The 9,832-nt window shown below is 40.7% G+C and overlaps 1 long non-coding RNA gene across 1 annotated transcript; it reads left to right on the top strand.

Moving 5' to 3' along the window:
- Positions 1–906: 906 nt before the first annotated feature.
- On the top strand, positions 907–4,176 carry LOC140225718 (uncharacterized). Its single transcript, XR_011900697.1, has 4 exons — positions 907–1,718; positions 2,330–2,470; positions 3,059–3,199; positions 3,773–4,176. It is a non-coding gene; the product is annotated as an uncharacterized lncRNA (long non-coding RNA).
- The last annotated feature ends 5,656 nt before the right edge of the window (positions 4,177–9,832 follow it).

Genomic DNA, 9,832 nt, shown 5'->3' with positions numbered 1-9,832 from the left:
AAAAACTGGTTTTGGTTCAAATAAAAAATTGAAATCTATGTAAATTTTTCGTTTAAAAGAAATTTTCTAGACCTAAAAACTGGAAAAAAGCACATATGTTGACTTAAAAATGTGATATCGGGATTTCGACCTTTAGAATCTTAAAGTATGCAATTTTAGACGATTTTTCGTCCAAACCGGACCTCGATATCTTTCTTTGTTCAAGAGATATCGAGGTTCACAGGTTTTGACTTCCACCCCCCCTAGCTCCCCCCCCCCAAAATTTTTTGGAAGTCTGAAAATTTGGGAAAAGAAGCGCTCAAGTATGAGTAATCAATAGACAAAGTCTGAAGAACTTCCAGAGGGGGGGCGAAAAAAGCCGTTTTTGCATCAAGCTCTTTGAAAGAGATAAGAACAATAAACTTTGAGAAGAAAACATGGTCAAATGCATGAGATGCTTTTCTCTATTGCAACATTTGAAATATTTCCTTTTCTTAAGTCTTAATCTTTTCTTCTAGAGCAAAACTGACGTATGATCGTTTAAGTCTCCCGCTTTGGCGTGGTGTTGGCTAAAGTCCTGTCGGGAGGTCGGTGCACTAGTGCGCGGAGCTAACATTGTCATACTCCGGAGGGACTTTGCCTTTTTTTAACTCACGGTTAATCCTCCCCGAGGAAAAATCCCCCTGAAGGAAAACTATTCTAAATGCTTCCCAGAAATTTTGCTGCCAGAAATTTTTTTTGGTATGAAAATTTACAAGAGAGATAAATAGGAACTAAACACAGGTAAACTGATTTGGGGCGGAATTTTCTCTTGAATTCATGTATTCAGAAAGGAGTATTATTGCATTACATTATTTTATCACTTTTTGCACTTACGGCACGGAATACGGCTTGCTTGCCAGCCGTCGGGGGTCCAAGGAGCGAAGTCCGCGAGACGGGCGAAGTGAGCCACAGCGGCTCACCTCCTCCAGCGGCTAGTCAGAGATATTTCAGAAAACTTAATTGAGAAAACAGTGATCTCGTAATATGTTGTCAATCTTTCTAACGTGTAATTTAACGCACGATTCCAACATGATTTCAATCGATGTGAGGCATCTGCTTCAATCTTACTAAAAAGGGAGTAGGATACCAGTGGTTTAAATCCATTAAAATGAAACGTTACATATGCCCCTCCTCTAGTGAACATTCTGAATTAATTGTCAGTCAAACAAATGTTATCATACAAAAGCGAACTGAATGATCTTTCCCGATATTCAATTAACGGATTATTGGTTCAGAATAGAGAGCTCTTTAGGATTAAAATGAGCCCAAGATCAAGTGATGACGCTTTCAATAAAATTTGGTTAACGTCTTAAAATTTTAGGTTCCTCACTCCTTTTATACCTATACATAGTTAGTTCCGCAATTTTCTCACAAGTGAACAAAAAATGGCTCTGCCTGGCCACCTATTCCTCTTAACATGTACTTGAAACTTAAAATTGAAACTTTCTTGAAAAGCACCAATTCTTTTTTTATGGTATCATTTGAACGAAAGAATGTTTGTATGGTGAAACATGAACTGTATAGTCAATTAATTGTTTCCTCCTTCAATTTCCAGATATAAATCGTGTGCCCTGGTGTCTCCAATCCTTGATGGTATTCATAATTGCATATTGTTTTTAAACCCGAGGAACAGCGCCTACTGTTTGTGTATTGTTTTATGTGACTTCTCATTGGAAAGACAGTCTATGGAAATCATGGTACGTTACATATTTTTGGTCTCCGAATACATGTAGAGCTTTTCAGGATTAAAATGGGCCCAAGATCAAGTGATGACGCATACAAAAAAATTTGCTCAACTTTTCAAACTTTTAGGTTCCTCATTCCTTGTATATGGACGTATTTCTGTCAAACGGGAACTAAGCGCCAATTTGAGTTCCTTTTGAGGAATTTAGACTGCCGAATAGCGCGTTCTGTCAAACGGAACTAAGCGCCATGGAAAAGCATCGCATGTATAGGACGGAATGAGCCCGACGCCCGGTTCCGCCGCCAATCACAGCTCCCCTCCACCTTCCTCCCCTATGGCGCTTAGTTCCGTTTTACAGAAATACGTCCATATACATAGTTAGCTCCGCAATTTTCTCACAGCTGAACAAAAAATGGCTCTGCCTGGCCACCTATTCCTCTTAACATGTACTTGAAACTTCAAATTTTATTACTATGAGAGAGGCGAGGAAAATCCCCATTGATTTGCTTGCCTCTAGATAGCACCAATTCTTTTTTTTTAAAGGTATCATTGGAACGAAAGAATGTCTGTATGGTGAAACATAAACTGTATGGTCAATTAATTATTTCCTCTTTTCATTTACAGATGTACATCGTGTGCCTAGCTGTCTCCAATTATTGATGGTATTCATAGGTGCATATTGTTTTTAAACCCGAGGAACGACGACTACTATTTGTGTATTTTTTATGTAACTTCTCATCCGAAGGACAGTTTATGAAGATTATGGTAAGTTATATATTTTTAGTCTCTAAATCAATTTGCGTTAGATGTTTCAAAATTAAATAAAATTTACACTGGTTTTTTGAAATTATATTCCGAATTCGAGCTACTAAAAGTTTTGGGCAGGGTTGCAAGGCATGAGGGGAGCCTAGCCGCACAGCCGGTCACGGTTGCAGGGAGTAAATGGACAAACTGTTTTTCGCAGAGTTGAGTCAGAGGCAAAAGCATTTTAAAGAAATGTCTGTCGCACATTGGGTCCGTCAAAACAAGCTTTGGACAAACTTGGGTCACACAGTTGGACGCTGGTCTCACGCATCCATTACAAAAAGTTTTTTCCGCAATTTTCTCTTCGGTGAAGGAAATAAAATCTGCTCTGTCTGGTCACATTTTCCTCTTAACATGTACTTGAAATTTAAAATTGAAACTAACATTTTTATTACTAAGAGAGAGATTAGGGAAATCTCCATTGATTTGCCCGGCTCTAGATAGCAGCACCAATTCTGTTTTTAAGGTATCATTTGAACGACAGAATGTCTGTATGGTGAAAAATAAACTGTATATGGTCACTTAATTATTTCCTTCTTTAATTTCCAGATATACATCGTGTGCCCAGGTGTCTCCAATTATTGATGCTGTTCATAATTGAAAATTGTTTTTAAACCCGAGGAACTGCGCCTACCATTTGTGTATTTTTTATGTAACTTCTCATCCGAAGGACAGGTCATGAAGATGATGGTATGTTACATATTTTTGGTCTCCGAATAGAGAGCTTTTCATGATTAAAATGGGCCCAAGATCAAGTGATGACGCATTAAAAAAAAATTGCTCAACTTTTCAAACTAACTTTTTCCTCACTAACTAAGTTTTTAAAATTTAGAAAAATATACAATGGTTTTTTTTAAAATATATTACTATAGTGCTTTTAAAATTTTTTTAGGGGGGGGGGGGTGCGTTTGTAAAGGGCGGGGCACTCCCCAATAATGTGGTGCCTGATAAAATAATGTAGGCAGTATTAAGAAGTTCACGGAGAGACTCATCTGAAAGTGAAAATGTTGATTTGACAAAATAGGAAAAGTAAAGGTATGATATCTTCTATAAATGAGATAGAGATTACGTGCAATTTATGTTGCTTATTGAATCAAATGAATTGCGCAAGTGAATAGTCGGCGTTTGAATCAGTCAGTTCAAAGTTTAGCCATGTGAACTAAATTCATCCTTCGTCAAATACCCGTGGATAATGAAGTAAATGACACAAATTAAATTGTAAATATGTTCTACTTCACTTTTATTTCCTCCTTGTTTTTCCAGATATACACTGCGAGCCCATGTCTTCATTTATTAATGATGCTCATACGCATTATGTTTTTAAACGCAAGGACTTGTCCCATTTATTAGTGTATATTTAGTTTACACTTTCTCTGCAGAGGACTGTTGAATAATAATGAAGGTATGTTTCAAATGTTTGGTCTCTACTTTCAATTTGCGTCTGTTTTGTATAGATTGCGAAAATTCTATTCATGTTCTTTTAAATTACTAGCGGGCTGCGGCCTAGCCCCTGGAAGCGCATAACGCCGCAGTGCTACGGAGGCTACGAACTCCTCTATTTTCAGAGGGAGCAAGCCACAGACAACGACTGCGTGATAATCAATCGCATTCTAAACGAAACCAGAAAAGTGAAACTGCAAAAATAAATGTTCATATTAAAATCAAATACCTATGGTTTCCTATGACGAATGGATATGCGGTGGTGGCCCTGTTGTTCATGTATTCTAATGGATCTTGGGGTCTAGATGACAAGATGGAGATATTTTCTTTTCCTCATTTTAATTTAAGTTTGTTTAAAATTTAAATTCACCCGAATTCTCAATGTGGAAGATTTTTATCGGTATAAAAGGATGGATACAGAAAGGAGGAAAACGTGTTTTTTCTCTTTCTTTCTTCACACGCAACACAGCAGCAAGCAATCAAGTCACACCAGTCATTGCAAAATTGTTTCTTATTTTTCTTTTGTATTTACGAGAGAAGGTTTGTAAAGATTCTTACAAAAATTACACGCAATTATTTCAGCAAAGTGAAGAAATATTATCTTTAAATGGAAAAAGAAAATAAATCGGAGAACCTATCCAGTTCAAGGAAATCAATATTGTCAGGTGAAATTCGGCAAAGCATACCTGATGTTACGAATATTTTATGGACAAAACCCATTATGGTTATGACATGAACATTTCAGCTTGCTCCTTCATCAAGTACATAGGATCAATATTATTGACGAAATAAGCAAAAATAGATTTGCAGATTTTTCTCGGCTAAAAATGAAAACTTCAAAAAAAGGAGATCGAGCCGTGCTACAGCACATAAGGTGTCACACCTCCGTAAAATTTACATATACTCTCGCTCTAACGGTAACTTCCGGACCGCGTGGAACAGATCTCCACAATTTTAGGGCTTAGGATTTTATAATACTAGGGGGCTATGCCCCCTGGCCACTACGCGGCCCAACTCCCTGAGGGCGCTCCGCGCCATCAATGAGCTGCTCCGCGGCCCTATTTTTAGCCTCCTATCAATGTTGGTTTTATTTTTTCCCTAAAAAATTACGATATGAGGTACACTTTACTTTTGGAATGAGATTTTTTTTTTTTTTTTTTTTTTTTTTTTTAATGAATAAAGAGAAAACAAAGAGGGTTATTCATATAGGCGAAAAATTTACCCAGCCCGGAATGTACGAAACTTTGTGGGCTGATAGTACTAGTTGAGAAAGGCTTATCCCTAGCTCCGTTTTTGCAGGAACCCCAGGGAAACAGCGTTGCTATTTTTTAAAGTCGTAACCCTCAAACATCCATAACTTTCGCAAAAATGCAGTTACAGAGCTCAAAATGAGTCAACTTAAAATTTCTTTTGCATAGGTCGATAGAACGTAATTTTCTGCGTTTTCTGGTATAAATACGAGCTCTGTAACTGCATTTTTGCGAAAGTTATGGATGTTTGAGGGTTACGACTTAAAAAATAGCAACGCTGTTTCCCTGGGGTTCCTGCAAAAACGGAGCTAGGGATAAGCCTTTCTCAACTAGTACTATCAGCCCACAAAGTTTCGTACATTCCGGGCTGGGTAAATTTTTCGCCTATATGAATAACCCTCTTTGAAGTCAGAAGGATGCGTTATGCAATGACTGACTAATGAAACATTGCAGTAAAACAACGAATGATAATGAGCAGGTCATAATTTGAACAGCCGAGAAGTCCGGAATCGAACTCCTACACCTCGGAATGTACAGGCGCAGTTGCCGCCTTTGACGACTCGGCCACTGTCCGCCTTTACTTAAAGGCGGTGAATCTTGTGTACATAAGTATAGAGCTGATGCGCAGACTACACAGCCACTGCGCAACCTCCTCGACCACTGCGCATCCTCCCGCGCATAGCGGTAGCAGTCCCGAAGCATTCTGTAAATTCACTCACTTTTATAACTTGATTGTAAAAAACCTTGGGTCCTATTTCAAAAATCTGATTAGAGCGGGCTCATCTAGGGCCTGTTACCTGTCGATTTACGCAAAAATCATAGAAATCGGCCCGGTAGAACGCTCAAACGAACTATGACAAAAAGTATAAATTTACATTGTTTAAATGGGAGAATTCGCAACTTTACCACTTAATATAAAAAAACCTGGGCTATATTTTGAAAATCTGAAAAGAGTTGGCTTATCTATAGAGACAGTTGCCCGTCGATAGCCGCGAAATCGTTAAACTCGGCCCGGTAGAACGCTGGAACTAAGCGTCACCAGTTACGCAAAATTAGGAGGTCTTGGAGCTTAGAGTATAGATATAGATGGATAGTACGAAAAAGAAGACATTCCTTTTCTACTGCTCTGATTACTGCGACGCGCACATTGCCCCGCACGGTACCAGACCGTATTCAGAAATGGGCCTGTTGCATGCAAGAGATACAGCCGCGCGAATAGACTTTTTACAGGTTAAATGACACGAAAATTACGATGGTCACATTAAAAAAGTCTGAAATACACTCCTTACTGCGCAATTTGCGTTGTTAGGAACGCGCTTTTTCAAATTTCCCGCGTCTGGGGGCAGTTTTCTAATCACCGAAAACGAGCAAACGGCGGGCTCGGTGATTTCCGGAAGATGCCGAGTCGTTGTTGTTGTTATTTTTTCCTTCAGTTTGTTTACAAACCCAACGTGATCTCCTAAAGTGGTCCATATACGCTTTATGCGGTAACCAAATCGATCAACTTTTAAATATCCAACGCAATCCTTCTACATTTCATTTCACGATGTCACGAGCTCCGATTTTTAGGTTTCCCCTTTGCATATCTACTCCCTCTCCCCCCACCTAATTCTCTCCTCAACATTTTAACCACTTACCTACCACAATGTGTCTATAGATGGCTGTGGGCTCCACACCGGAGCATGAAGCCAATAAAGCATCAAAGAAGAAGAAGAAGATTTTTAGGTTATGTTGTCAGTTTTAGTTGACCGGAAATAGCCGCGAGTTGCCGTTAATTGTTTCCGTTAGAAAACTGCCCCCAGACGCGGGAAATTTGAAAAAGCGCGTTCCTAACAACACAAATTGCGCAGTAAGGAGTGTATTTCAGACTTTTTTAATGTGACCATTGTAATTTTCGTGTCATTTAACTTCTATAAAGTCTATTCGCACGGCTGTATCTCTTGCATGCAACAGGCCCATTAGGCCGAGGCGGAACCGGATTCGGAGCGGAATCGGGCGATCCCCGAGTAAAGATTTAAACCGCATTGCTGGCCCATCGCATCCTTCCATACCTGAGGCGTGAGCACAAAACAAAAGAAACGGTTTCCCATTCAGATTTGAAGCTATTCCCAGAATAAATCGATCCGGCCTCCTCCGGCCTCCCGACACTTGACGTGGTCGTAGCATATGATATGCAGTCCGGTGCATTAGAGAGCCCTGTCCCACCATTAGTTGGGGCCGCACTGTCCTGTAAGTGGTTCTTGATTGCGTCATAACGACACTTTACCAACTTTGAGCCGTTGTTTCTCGGAAACTTGGCGTTTTCCCGGGATGATTCCGTGCTTGATGCAAAGAAAATGGCTAAAATTTTATTCAGACTGGTTTTTGTTTAGATTCTGTTGACTCCTAAGTTGTAGGAAAATAAAAACTAAATTGTGTTTATCAAAAACTGTTAAGACCGCCTAAGTGCCCGATGCCACCCAATGCCGAGTAATCCCATTAACGTAAATACCATTAAAAAAAGAAAGTTAATTCAAATTGGTTGAGATGCAGCGAAGGTATTATTTGTTTAATGTTTTAAGTTATAAAATGGCAACGTCACTACGCCTTTGAGCAAAACCACGACCAGTTAGCTGTCTCGGTAGATACTTTGTCACGTCTAATTTTCAGAGTCACTAATGTTTTTTCACACGATTAATTGATTGGAAGCGTCCGAGAATTTACCTCGAAGCATGTTTTCCTTCGAATTAACCTCCAAAATAATATGTCGACGGCGTAAGTCCGCAATCGTGTCTGAAAATCTCCGCCTCTAAGTTATTTTTTTAAAAGAGAAAAAATTGACGTCATTCCTTGAAGTTTATGTAGAATTTTCTTCGCACACAGAGAAGAATAATTTCGGCAGAAAAAAGAATTGCCGTTGAGAAGTTTTCCGTTTAAAAAATAAATGACAGGAAGTTTATGCGACGTCGCAAACCGAGTTATGTGATTGCCGACTTACACCATCGATGTACAGGGTGTTTCAGACCACCCGTACCAGGCCTTTTTCTCGGTTGGTATAGGTCGCACGAAGTCGGAGACCGCGGGGTTGAATAGGGAATTGACCCCAAGGAATCCGAATTTCGTGGTCCCGAAACCCCCCCACCTCCCCTTGGGGGGTAAAGGGGGGGTCACGATGCTAAAAGTCACGGTTCCCGACCGAATTGCGGATAGATCGCATCAGAATTGAAAAGCACGGAAAATTTCACGTGGAATTGACCCCTTAAAATCCAAAATCGGACCATCCAAGGCCCAAATTTGATCCCCTAAAGAGGGGGACAGTACCCCCCTCCATAATTTCTCTTTGGTCTCAAAATTGACGTAGATTCTCCAGAAAAAGACGGTTTCCCAGGTAATCGACCTCGAGAAATCCAAATTTCATGGTCCCGAAGCTCCTCTAACTCCCCTTGGGGGTTAAACGGGGGGGCCCAATTTTAAAAATTGGGGCTCCTTTCCGAATCGCAAATTGATTGCATCCAAATTGAGGAGCAAAACACATTTACATCTTAAGTGACCCCTAAGAGTTCTAATTGACCCCCCTGAACGGCAGAAAGTAACCCCTGAGGAAGGGGGCCTCGCCCCCGCCAAAAATTTCTCAGGATTCCTCTTTGGTCGCAAAATTGACGTCGATTCTCCAGAAAAAGACGGTTTCCCATGTAATCGACCCCGAAGAGCTCAGGGAACATGAAATTTAGAGTCCTCGGGGTCGATTACATGAGAAACCATCTTTTTCTGGAGAATCGACGTCAATTTTGCGACCAAAGAGGAATCCTGAGAAATTTTTGGCGGGGGCGAGGCCCCCTTCCTCAGGGGTTACTTTCTGCCGTTCAGGGGGGTCAATTAGAACTCTTAGGGGTCACTTAAGATGTAAATGTGTTTTGCTCCTCAATTTGGATGCAATCAATTTGCGATTCGGAAAGGAGCCCCAATTTTTAAAATTGGGCCCCCCCGTTTAACCCCCAAGGGGAGTTAGAGGAGCTTCGGGACCATGAAATTTGGATTTCTCGAGGTCGATTACCTGGGAAACCGTCTTTTTCTGGAGAATCTACGTCAATTTTGAGACCAAAGAGAAATTATGGAGGGGGGTACTGTCCCCCTCTTTAGGGGATCAAATTTGGGCCTTGGATGGTCCGATTTTGGATTTTAAGGGGTCAATTCCACGTGAAATTTTCCGTGCTTTTCAATTCTGATGCGATCTATCCGCAATTCGGTCGGGAACCGTGACTTTTAGCATCGTGACCCCCCCTTTACCCCCCAAGGGGAGGTGGGGGGGTTTCGGGACCACAAAATTCGGATTCCTTGGGGTCAATTCCCTATTCAACCCCGCGGTCTCCGACTTCGTACGACCTATACCAACCGAGAAAAAGGCCTGGTACGGGTGGTCTGAAACACCCTGTATATAATTTTAGCCATAGAGATGTGTTCTTAATTTTCTTTTGATATGCACTGGATTCACTGCAATGTATTTGCGAATGTTTTCCCCCTCTCATAATCATGTTCTGCTTCTGCGAGACATGCGTGTCATTCGGTCCATCCACGTCAACTTAACCAAGTTCGGAACCCGACTCCCTCCGATTTGGCCCAAAACTGGTATACGGAGTCTTTTCATAATTCCAAG

Source organism: Bemisia tabaci, chromosome 10, assembly GCF_918797505.1.
Source record: "Bemisia tabaci chromosome 10, PGI_BMITA_v3".
Lineage (NCBI taxonomy): Eukaryota > Metazoa > Arthropoda > Insecta > Hemiptera > Aleyrodidae > Bemisia > Bemisia tabaci.
Note: the sequence above shows the minus strand (reverse complement) of the source record. Positions and strands in the feature narration are given on the sequence as shown.